Source organism: Perissodus microlepis, chromosome 22, assembly GCF_051167445.1.
Source record: "Perissodus microlepis isolate ML-2025 ecotype Zambia chromosome 22, ASM5116744v1, whole genome shotgun sequence".
In the NCBI taxonomy this organism is placed as follows: domain Eukaryota; kingdom Metazoa; phylum Chordata; class Actinopteri; order Cichliformes; family Cichlidae; genus Perissodus; species Perissodus microlepis.
Genome location: NC_140481.1, coordinates 11732295 through 11741985, shown reverse-complemented (window position 1 = coordinate 11741985; position 9691 = coordinate 11732295). Strand labels below are relative to the sequence as shown.

Sequence of the window (9691 nt, the reverse complement as noted above, 5' to 3'; positions counted from 1 at the left end):
GTGTGTACATCTGATCTGGGACCGCTGCAATCTTCGACTGCGCCTCCAACTGACCCGATGTCCACATCAAAGGGGAGGTAAGCGTCGGAGGTGGCGTTGGATCCGGGGTAGGGAGGGTGATGCGTCGGTGAGTGCTTATCAGTATCAGTATATGTATGTGTGAGCGTATCCATAGTTCAGCTGAGACAGTGTAAACAGTCTTCCAGCCAACCCAGGTGGCCTTGCATAGAATGGGAAGGAACAGACTAAACACAGTCGTTATCAGGGAGTTTTTGTTCGGCTCCAGCCTTGAGCCCACAGCTGGCGCCGAAGGGGTAGCCGGATTATGATGGTAATTTTTCTTTTGCAACAACTCATGAGAATTTCAAGCTGTTCTTTAACACTCCGACACTGGTCTCTCAATCTCGCGTTGGATAGCCGCGAGTTTCTCCATGATGTTATTAACCTTCAATTCCGAGGTCTTGTCATTATTTTGCTCAAAGAGCAGATTCTGAGACCTCACGACCGCAGTGAGCTGTTCCAAGATGTAATCCAACTTCCGCTCAGAGGTGTTCTTCTGAGTGGACTTTTCCTTGATGTAATCCAATGTACGCTCAGAGGTCTTATTCTGAGTATTCGCTGCAGCCGTAAGCGCCTCCAAGCTCTTAACCATGCTGCACTCAGTGAGCCCTTTCTGAGTCGTGCCTCGTCCCATCGTTTCAATCCCAGCGGGCAGCCTTTGGGGGGGTTTGAACAGCCGGTTCCGCTTACTTAATTCTCCGATAAGCCAGGGCCAAGCCAGCTCCGATCAGCAAGAACCCTGTTATCATGGTTCCGAATAGGTAGATATCTTCAGCGTCCTCGATCAACAGTCCCGCCAGGCACACGACCCTCCATTTCTGCCACCCGTCCATCGTGTACCCGGCAGGGAAAGTCCCTCCAGAGCACTCGGGCTCTCCCGAGCCCAGACTTCTCGTTGAGAAAAGGGTGTCAATAGCATTCAGAGACCAGTTGATCAAATCCATAATTCTCTTTTAGGTTTAGAAACAGACTGTGAGAGAGTGTTCCAGGGAAAGTAATACAAAAAACACGAGACTAGACAAGGACATGAGAACTAAGCAGGGAAGATAAGGGAGAGGAGAGGAGAAAAAGTGCGTCCGCCTCCTCCGAGAGCCAAAAGGAAAGTGACATGACATTTTTGACAGTAACATTTTTTTACCGATAAGTGCTGCACAGATAAATTAAACGTTTCTCAAAGGAAAAACTTCTTAAGTACCGACTAAAAATCCCAGTCATGCGGTGTTCAAAAAAGCAAACGCTCATGAGTACGTGACACAGCCTGTCGTGTCAAACACTTCTGCTCTTAATCGGTGCGGTGATTCAGCAACAGGCACCCACACTTTAGAAGCGTAACCCTCTCAGGCTCAAATTAAACTTTTTGTTGCTACAGTGGTACTTCTGAGTAAAAAAAACCTCATAAAATATGTATGTGGGGTAATCAGGTTGTTCGTTTTTAACTGTTGCAAATCGGCAACGCCTGCCTCGAGAGGGTTAATAAAGCATTCCATTAAATGCTGAATGTCAGATGTCTCTGGCTCTTAGAGCGACAAACAAGATGTCAATGCCTTAATGCCCCAACTCAGGCAATATAACATTATCAAAGGGGACCCACATACAGAGTCCACATCAAGAGGTTTGAGAGATGGTTTCACAAGTTTATCAGCCAGATGATTACAGGATTCTTTTCCTTTTCATCCACTTTTTACTTCTCCTTTAGCTTTAGTCACTTATGTCATATTTAATTAGACTAGGACACCAAAAACTACTTTATTTTGGGTTTAAACACACTCCCTCACAACAACCTGTTAGATTTGTCCGGTAAACTTCCTCTTTTCTTCTTTGCCTTAAGATTGAGTTTCAGTTTAGTCACTCCATGTGAAATCGTTTAGCTTTTTCCTTTTCCTTCCAGCTTTTTTGTTCAGTTTTCCATCATTTTTGTGCCACACCTGTGTTGAGGTAGTCAGTCAGTCTCTTCAGTGTATGAGCTGACAGGTTGTCTCGTCAGACTGAGACTCAAGCCTGCCAGTGTTTGTTGCATTTCCCCAGACTCCTTGTGTGTTTTTGTACTTCCTTGTGATTGTGCATGACCTGTTGCCTGACTTTTGGACCTTGCCTTTTTCCTCATCACTTGCTTCACAAACAAACACCTGTGTATGAATATATCTACCTGGATAAAAGATTGGGATTTTTGGATTGATTATTCAATGAGCAAGCTAATCTGGAGGATAGCTGTAAGAGCAGTGAATGTATGAGCTGAAACTCTGTTTGGATCTAAAAGAGAAAGCCACTGTCCTCATTAGTGGAAGGACCACTCCCCTTCACAACTGAGGTACCAGGGAGTTGGAGTGCATGCCCTCACTAGATCTATTGATCAATTATCTCCCTAATGGTGAAGATGTTTCCTGATAGTTTATATTAATTCACCCTTGTTCGTTAGTAATGCAGGAGCCTAATATAGGTTATGATTTTGACTATCTATATAGTTTATTGAGCACTTGACGGTGTTGTAAAACAACTATTAAAATTAAATTGGGATGCTTTCAAAAGTGTGTGTATATATATATATATATATATATACTCTTTAAGCAAGCAAACTACTGTTGAGATATTACTGATTAATAATATACAACTTGAGCTGACTTCTCTCCCACGAGCCATTGCATCACATGTTCAATTTTGTCTACATCTGCACCCAAAATCACAAGATGCATTGTAATACTCCTTCTGACTCAATTTCGTGTAGTGTATTTCTTGTTTTCTCAGATCATGAAGTGTGCGCATGTTTGCAAAAAAAGAAAGAAAATAAGCTTGGAGCCATAAATTCCAAGCTTATTTTGACATCAGGTTGCATCAGGCATACAAGTATACCAGCAAAGACTCATTAAGATGTTTACTGGTATAGTGGGCGGAGTCATTATTTCATCCATGGCTGAATTGATCATTTTTATGCTAGTGTCATTTTAATGGAGAGAGACAGAATATCAACACATTACATAAAAGTATTGAAGTTATTGGCATGCCATTGAGTGGAATAAATATTTGATCCCAAATCAAAACATGAAACTCAACCATAAGAGTTTGAAGTTGGTCACCAAGTTTGAACACATGTCAGGAGGGATTTTCGTTCACTCCTTTTTACACAAACTCTCTATATCCTAAAGTGTCCTGGCTGCTGCTTGGCAACCGAAAGCCTGTCCATTTCCCCCTCAATCTGGTGAAGTCGTCCTGTACCCTCAGCAGGAAAACCACCCCTTGACCGTGGGGATGGTGTTCTTTGGGTCATACTCATTCTTTCAAACACAACAGGTCGAGTTGGTTCCAACAAGCTTGATTTTGGTTTCACCTGCCCACGGCACGTTCTCCCAAGCCTTCTCTGAATCATTTAGATGTTCACTTCCAAACTTAAGAAGGGCCTGTACATGTGCCTTGTTGAGCAGGGGGACCTTGTGGGCGCTGTAAGATTACAGTGACGTGCGTTGCCAATGGTGGTTTCAGATCACTAACAAGCTCCTCCCATGTAGATTTAGGCTGTTCCACCAGGTCTACAATCTTGTCCCTGATATCCTTTGACAGCTCGTTGGTGGTTAGAGGTTGGAATAGGAAAAAAAAAAGATCTTTGGACATGCTTGTACACATAATGAGTTAAGACCAGGAGTATCTGTTTTGAACGACTGATTGTAATCTGTGTCACATACTCAATGTGATGTGATTTTTCTGTGTTTTTGGTTGATATTCTGTGTCTCTCCATTTAAAAAAGTAACATAAAAATTAGAGCAAACTTAGAAACACAAATAAAATGTGGTCATTCACCACAGGACATCACTGTAATGCTTATAAAATGAGTCTGTACCAACAGGACATGAAAAAAAAAACACCATAAAGAGCAAATCAGATATTCTGACCCACAATTGCAACGCGCACCAGGAACACTGGATATATGGCCTTGCCTCTTCCCCCCTTAGAATGGCTATACATGATACATACATCATACTATACATTAACTAATGATTATGGGTTTGAGGCAATAAACACAAGCATTCACCCAAGTGGTAGGTTTTATGTTTTATTCCAAAACCTTCAAAATAAGTTTCAAGTTCAAGAAAGTAGAATAAGCTTAGACACAATGCAAAGCATCATATACAGACAGATAAAATACATTTTATATATTGCAGACAAGCCATGGTGGGTCTTACATATGTACAGTATGTATGTAAACTTTTATATACAATCTTTTTTACATATACAAAAAAGCCTTGTTTCTATTTTTCTTTGTATATATTTATATTTATATATATATTTATATATATATATTTATATTTATATATAGATTTTTCATATACTCCCCACTAGCATTTGTACTACAATAATGAAAAAGAAAAACATTTACATATATGTCAATCCATTTTTTCTTTTTATATTACAAATGTATTTTCATAAAAATATATCTCTGTACAAAAAAAGGTTTTTTTTTATTTGTTAACATATTCTCTTATCTCAGAGACATTTCCTCTGCAGTTGCTCTGTCGTTGCACAGTCTGCTTAAGCTCACGTTTGTCCACGTCGTCACCGGTAAATCCTTTTGGTGTACAGCGAGACACCGACACTGGCTCTTTGCCTTTCGCCGTTTTGTCTTTTTTTTTTTTTTTCTCGTTGAGGCCTTTAATGGCCATGTCGAACCTGCTTGGGCATTGCGGGTTTTTCAGTCTCACATAGAGACTAGTTGAGAGATTTACAGAACTGGCTTGAAAAAAACATGTTGAAAGAAAACAAAATGAAAATATGGGACTTTATAAGTTTGTTGCCATGGAAAAACTAACAGAAAAATATCTGGTAATAAAAAAGCAGCTCTTTGTAAATACTTTGCTATATTATACTCTAGATAAATTGGACATTCTGTTTTTAGTCCAAAGATAACACATACTGACAGGTTTTTTTATATTTTTTTTTTATCCATTACTGCACACAAACAGAGAAAAAGTTGTGGGATTACAGATATTCAACACAGTATAGATAGATAAATTCTGGTGCACTCAGTGAAATGGAATACATTCAGTAGTTTTTGAGCAATAAATCCAGTGATCTGATCACGAATGATCCTACTACCACGCTGCTCGCATTTCACATTGAAAGAATAAAACTCATTTAAGCTTCAAAGCTTTTCAAAATACATCCCTTCCCTCTCTCCCCACGCTTTAGTCCACTAGAAGAGCTGAAATGGGCTGAATAGTGAAGGCAAATTGCATGGAATGGGCCTGTAAAACACAGCGAACACATAACTGATTGATCGCTCGGTTTTTCAATACATGTGCAGTGCTGTCCTGTGCTGCGCGAAGAAAGGGAGAGCCGTTGGTCGGGTCCCTGACTGCGAGGAAAACTCTGCGAACTTTTGAAGGAAACTCACAGACCATAGCTGTGGTGTGTTTCATTATAGAAGAGATGGGAGAGCAGGACAGAACCCAGAGCTGTGACCGGCTGATAACAAAAATGAACTGAAGATGAGCGCCGTTTGTGTCTTAAAATATGCAAAGAGAACCAGGAAGTAGCCTGCTGCTATTAAGAAAGACTTAATTCTGACTCTTAGAGCACGGCTTCATTGAGAGCTCTGCGATCTTTACTTTCATATGACTGGACTTCACTCTCTTTGAGAACTTTCTGGGCTAACACTAGATAGGTTAAATACTTCTATAGATGTACTGACCATTAAGGGAAATGTATCCATAAAATGGTTTGGCTTGACATAAAAAAACAACAGCAGAAATAAATTAAGCAACATCAAGACGTGACAGAATAATAAATCTTAATTTTTATCACTATGTGTCTAATTCTAAATCGTCTGAATTTGGATAACTTTCTTTGGTTTATTTTAAAACTCGCAAAGCAAACAGAGGGCAAACACCCAGCCCGGCACGAAGCTAACAACATAAATCCTTGCACACCAAAATACAGTACGACTGAGCACACGGCTCATTTGGGGGGGGGGAAAAACAAACTGATGGTGACTCTGGCATGAACCTAACAAGCTCAGATTTTCAGTGAGATCAAAGATTAAAAACAGGACTCACAGTGTGTGGGGGTTACTCAGGCAGGGATAAGGGCTTTACCGAAAACCCTAAAAGACTTACATTTCTAATATCTGACATAACAAGAGGAAACCCCCCTTCCCAAAGAAAAAAAATCCTAGGAAAGATACTGGAATTCCTTAACATAAGAACACTGCGTCTAAAGCATATTTATGATATAAGGGGGTAACAAGGCACTATAATTAACATAAAGTGCTTCCTGGAGGTCCGAACATGAGAAAAAAAAAGAAAATTGTGTTTGGCCCTTGAAAACCTTTTTTTAATCCTTGAATTTGTGGGGAATGAGCCCTTGTTAGTAAAAACAATCATATTTGTCTGAGCGTTTGCTTCTGTATTATGTTAATCCAGATTTATAGTCTAAATCTAGGCAAACGGAATTGCTTCCTCTGGGGTTCGTGAACACGCCGTCCTTATTTACACGTGTTCGTTTGATCGTTTTGTGTAAGTTGGGGAAAAGACAGCTTGAAAGTGCCCTTAACAGAAACTGCGATTTAATAATGAAGCCGTCCACTTTGCTGACATATTTGGAGCAATTTCACAATAAAAACAAATGAAATGCAACGTGCAACAGAAAACTATAGGAACTGAGTAGCAGCTCCTTTGAGATAATGCGCGAGCGACTTCTCCTCTCCCTGTGAAATATCCAGGGTAATTCAATCGTTTCCTCTCCCATCAATTCACTACCAGAGCAAGCACGGGGCAATATTCTATCTGTACGGCCGAGATAAACGCGAGCTTTAAAAGTAATAAAATTGTAAAAGCAATTACCGACCCACAGCGAAACTGATTGAAGAAACAATACGGTGATTGGTTTCAAAAGGTCTGGAATTCTGAGGGAAATTATGTACAGTGGGCAAATTTAAAGACTTCATTAAAAAAAAGAAAAAGGGGGGGGGGGGGGGGGGGGGATAATGTATAATAATAAGAATAACGCAGCAACAAAAATCCATAAGATGAATTTCCTTTTTTGATTTCTAACACACTCACACACACAAAAAAGGAACTAAAGAAGTGAAAGGGATCTGAGCGTGTCCTGATATTGGGAATGTAAAAATGAATTTTCTTATGGGGTTTGATAATGAAGCTAAAATTAATGCAAATTAGAAGTAATGGCCCAATTTGCTCCTGTGAAATTCGCACACTATTCACCTCACTTAGCAGCTGCAGGTTAGCATTTACAGGTACGGGAGCAGGAAGTGGAGCAGGGTGTTTTTGAAAACATCCTTTACCCTCTCTCTCTCTCTCTCTCTCTCTCTCTCACACACACAGACACACACACACACACTTAATACGGGTCACAAAGCATTCGTATTTTCATCAGACGTGTCATTCACCAGCCAAGGTAGAGCCCCGCTGTTATATCAGATGACAGTTTCCTCCTGTGTTGCATTTTCAATATAATATTTTTTTTTTGCATATCACTCCCCAGTTGCCATAGATATGGGGAAGCGTTAGCAGCAAAGACATAAACACTTTTTTCGACCCCCTCCCAAAATCATATTTATCATTTCCAATTTAATGCATGGGGAGTAATCAGTAGGCCAGCGACTCCCCTGCTGTCACAGCTCTGAGGAAGCCTTCTGCAACATTTTTATGAAGCGCGAAGACAAAACAAAGCAACGCAATTTTTTTCTTTTTCTTTTTTTTTCCAAAGGGGAGCGAGCTGTCAGAAGTGAGCTTGCAAGAAAAAGACCTGAATGTAATCCAGAGGGAACGCATCTCTCGCTTCATCCATTCTTCAAACCCGAGCGCCTTCATTTGAACATTTCCAGAGAGCGAGAACATGACCTCACTTTGATCTTTGTTTTCCTAAGGCCAAAGTTTAGCGGAGCTACTGCTGCAACTTGTGTCACCTTTTAATCCAGTGAAACGTGCAAAGCTGGATCCGGGATTAAAAGAAACTTTAAAAAAGAAAAGAAAAAAAGCAGATAGTGTAATCTAAATACAGATTTGCTGTCTTCTTGAGGAGAATGTGCTACATTCTGGTTTGTTGCGACATGGTCCCTTCTCCTCAAGGGCCTCAGAGCAGAGGTGGCGGCATGGTTAAAAAAAAAAAAGCCTGTTTTTGGAGCAAATGTCAAGAGTACTTCCCCTTGCTTAACCTTTGATTCAAGTGTGTTAGCTTGAGAAGTGAATTTGTCTCTCTTCAGTCCCTTTGATCTATCTGATCAATCGCTACCAACCAAAAAGAAAAGAAAGAAAAACGATGGAGACTGGATTTATAGATTGTCGACGTTTAATTTACTGGTTTTCGGAGCCTCTGAGTTGGCGTTATCCTAAGCTCGTAAACTCAATACTTTCACTTCTTAAAGCAACAAAAAAATAAAATAAGACAGCATTGCGTGTTTGGTTGGATTTTTAGGGTGAGAACAGATGAGGGCAGCTACAAGATGTGCACATGAACATACGCACTCACACTCGCATGTACAACCCTCACTACAAACTCACTAAGTGCTTTTTTTAATTTCAGCAGCCCAAGCTACCTTTTAACCCCTACACTGGACACAGCTGCCTCGCCAAGCAGAATTTTATTCCTGCTACAAAAAAAAAAGATGAAGTCGAGTGTGTCTGTGTGTGTGTGTCTCCAGCAAGGCCTTCAAAAACTCACTGAATTTTTAATTCATCCTCTGCCAGAAACTGAGGGGTCCCCGATGATACTTTTCGAGAACCTCAGGAGCGGACAGCTGGGAAGAAAACTGGCGTCCAGCGACTCAAAGAATAAGGTGAGCAGCATATAAGAGAGAACACAATAAAAATAGCTCATGAGAAAGAAAAAACAAAAAAACGAGAAAGATGAATCGAAACAGTCCAGACTGTCTCCCTCAGATTCACGCACAAGCCAATACGGCGCTGCCCGTCTTACAGTTCGCTTGCACAGAGGCCTCCGTAAGCTACAGGTATATTTCTCGACTTAAAAGTTTACAGGTAAAATTCCCTTTGGGTTTAGACGGTGAGAAAAGTCATCACAGCTTTGCTCCCAGTCGTACTCCCCGCTGGCTGCAGTTTAAGGTGGAAGCTTTTCCTCAAAATATGGAGAATGATCAAGAAACCACGTAATATTACGAAAAGCGCGTTGTTGTTGTTGTCGTGTGTTCAGATGGTTGTCTTCACGTGGTTTCTTTCTGTTTGTTTTCTTATCGCCAGCAGGTAAGCGCCTTTTCCGCTGGAGATGTTTCTTGAAAGTATTTCAGCAAATAAAATAATCTTTGTCTTGCCCTCTGCTCAAGGAGCTATAGATGTCCTCAGCTGGCACGCAGGCGAGGACGTGGTGCACCTCTCGTCCCCGGACTGAATCGGTGATGTAACAGAGAATGAGTGTGTAGAAAATGGTGGGGAAGGGTGAGGGAAAAGAGATATATTCAAATCCAGGAAACAAGAGAAGTGGGTTGAAAAGAAAAGGATAAAAAAAAAACCAATGCAGACGATAAAGATGACAGAGAGCAGAGAAAATATATGCATTAATGTCATTTTCCCATGATTCCAAATAACCATTCTATTTTTATAAACAAACTACACTGGATTTATTTTATACAATTAATATGATGGTGTGCGGATCAAAGGGAAGACTGCAG

The 9691-nt window shown here is 40.5% G+C and overlaps 1 protein-coding gene across 2 annotated transcripts in view; it reads right to left on the bottom strand.

The window, feature by feature from the left end:
- Positions 1-4089: 4089 nt before the first annotated feature.
- The window catches only part of csmd2 (CUB and Sushi multiple domains 2), a 270938-nt gene continuing 265336 nt past the window's right edge, over positions 4090-9691 (bottom strand). For both annotated transcript variants that reach the window (XM_084918556.1, XM_084918557.1), the window contains exon 72: positions 4090-9407. The gene's annotated coding sequence lies outside the window, so the exon portion shown is untranslated. The remainder of the gene's footprint in view (positions 9408-9691) is intronic.